General features: G+C 43.8%; 1 protein-coding gene across 3 annotated transcripts in view; it reads right to left on the reverse strand.

The window, feature by feature from the left end:
• The window catches only part of Vps11 (VPS11 core subunit of CORVET and HOPS complexes), a 15402-nt gene that overhangs the window by 3981 nt on the left and 9501 nt on the right, over positions 1–1920 (reverse strand). The gene's annotated exons all lie outside the window — the stretch shown is intronic.

Raw genomic sequence — 1920 nt, forward strand, 5'->3', positions numbered from 1 at the left:
GGACAGCCAGAGCTATAAAGAGAAACCCTGTCTCAAAAAACCAAAATAAATAAATAAATAAATAAAGAAAGAAAGAAAGAAAGAAAGAAAAGAAAAGAAAACCAAAACAATTGTTTTTAAGGACTGCTGAAGGTACGGCTTAGTGGCCTTGTGCTTGCCTAGCACTTAGGTGGCTCTGGGTTCAATCCCCAGAACTGCAAACAAATAAAAACGCTGAAACACAAATTATCGACTTTTGGGCTGGTGAGATGGCTCAGTGAGTAAGAGCATCGACTGCTTTTCCGAAGGTCTTGAGTTCAATTCCCAGCAACCACATGGTGGCTCACAACCATCCGTAATGAGATCTGATGCCCTCTTCTGGTGTGTCTGAAGACACTTACAGTGTACTTACATATAATAAATAAATCTTTAAAAAAAAATTATCGCCTTTCTGCATTTTCTAAGATCAAATTTTATTTCAGAGTACCTACACAACTTAGCTGTTTGCTCAGAAAGGATAAACATTGCGTATGCACATAAGTACTGCCCATCAGATAACCTCTTCCCGGGCTGGAGAGGTGCCTCAGTGGGGAAGAGCACTGGCTCTTCTTCCAGAGGTCCTGAGTTCAATTCCCAGCAACGACATGGTGGCTCACAACCATCTGTAATAGGATCTGAAGCCCTCCTCTGGCATGTCTGAGAACCACAATGTACTCACATATATCGAATAAATAAATCTTAAAAAAGATAAAAACTAGAAAAAAATTACCTCCTCCCAGGTCCATTAAGTAATGACTTCTGTGGCTGGAAAGACAGTTCTCCAGCTAAGAGCACACGCCCTTGCAGTGGGCCTGAGTTCTATTCCCAGCACATGTGGGAGTTGAAGGTGGGCTCAGAACTGCCTGTAAGTCTAACACCTGGGGATCTGATGCCTCTGTCATCTGCAGGAACCTGCGCTCAAGTACACATGCTTATACAAAGACACACTCACATATATACACCATTTAAACACAAACAAACAAACAAGGGTGTGCTAGGGCTGAAGAGATGGATCACTGGTTAAGCATACATATTCCTTTTGAATAGAACCTGAGTTTATTTCCGAGCTTCTACACTAAGGGGCTTACACCTGCCTGTAACTCCAGCTCTGGGAGAGCCAATATCCCTCTAGCCTCTTATACAAGCATCAGCACACGTGTGCACCCATGTATACAGACACTATTGTACACAGACACTAAAGTCTTTAAAAAATAAGATTTATGGCTGGCCATGGTGGCCCACGCCTTTAATCCCAGTACTCAGGAGGCAAAGCAGGTGTGTATCTCTGTGTTCTAAGACAGCTATGGCTATATAGACAGATCCTGTCTCAAACAAAAAACAAAACCAAACCAGGAGGATATATAACTAATCATTTTTTTTTAGAATCCACTAAAACATCTTCAGTGGGCTGGAGGTGTATAGTTTCAGTGGTAGGGTGGGAGCCTCCCACGTGCGGGAGGCCCGAGTGCCCCTCAACCTTCTCAATGCCACGACCCTTTAATCCAGGTCAGGTTGTGGTGACCCCAACCACAAAATAACTTTTGTTGCTACTTTCTAACTGTAATTTTGCTTCTGTTATGAATCATAATATAAATATCTAATACACAGAATATCTTATATGTGACCCCAAAAGGGTCACGATCCACAGGTTTAAAAACCAACACCTGAGATTAATCCTTGATGAAGGGAAAGGGGAGAACGGGAGAAAAAACAGGAAGAAACAAAGTGGGAGCTCCAACACATTTCATAATCCTCTGAGAAAGCAGCAGCAGCATAGAGCAGCAGCAGCAGCAGCAGCATCACACCGTGACAGCCAAAGCCAGCCCCTGCCCCACTCCCACACCCCAGCATGGCTACCTCGATACAGCAGCACACCATGACAGCCAAAGCCAGCCCCTGCCC

The sequence above is a fragment of the Mus caroli genome, chromosome 9, assembly GCF_900094665.2.
Source record: "Mus caroli chromosome 9, CAROLI_EIJ_v1.1, whole genome shotgun sequence".
NCBI lineage: Eukaryota > Metazoa > Chordata > Mammalia > Rodentia > Muridae > Mus > Mus caroli.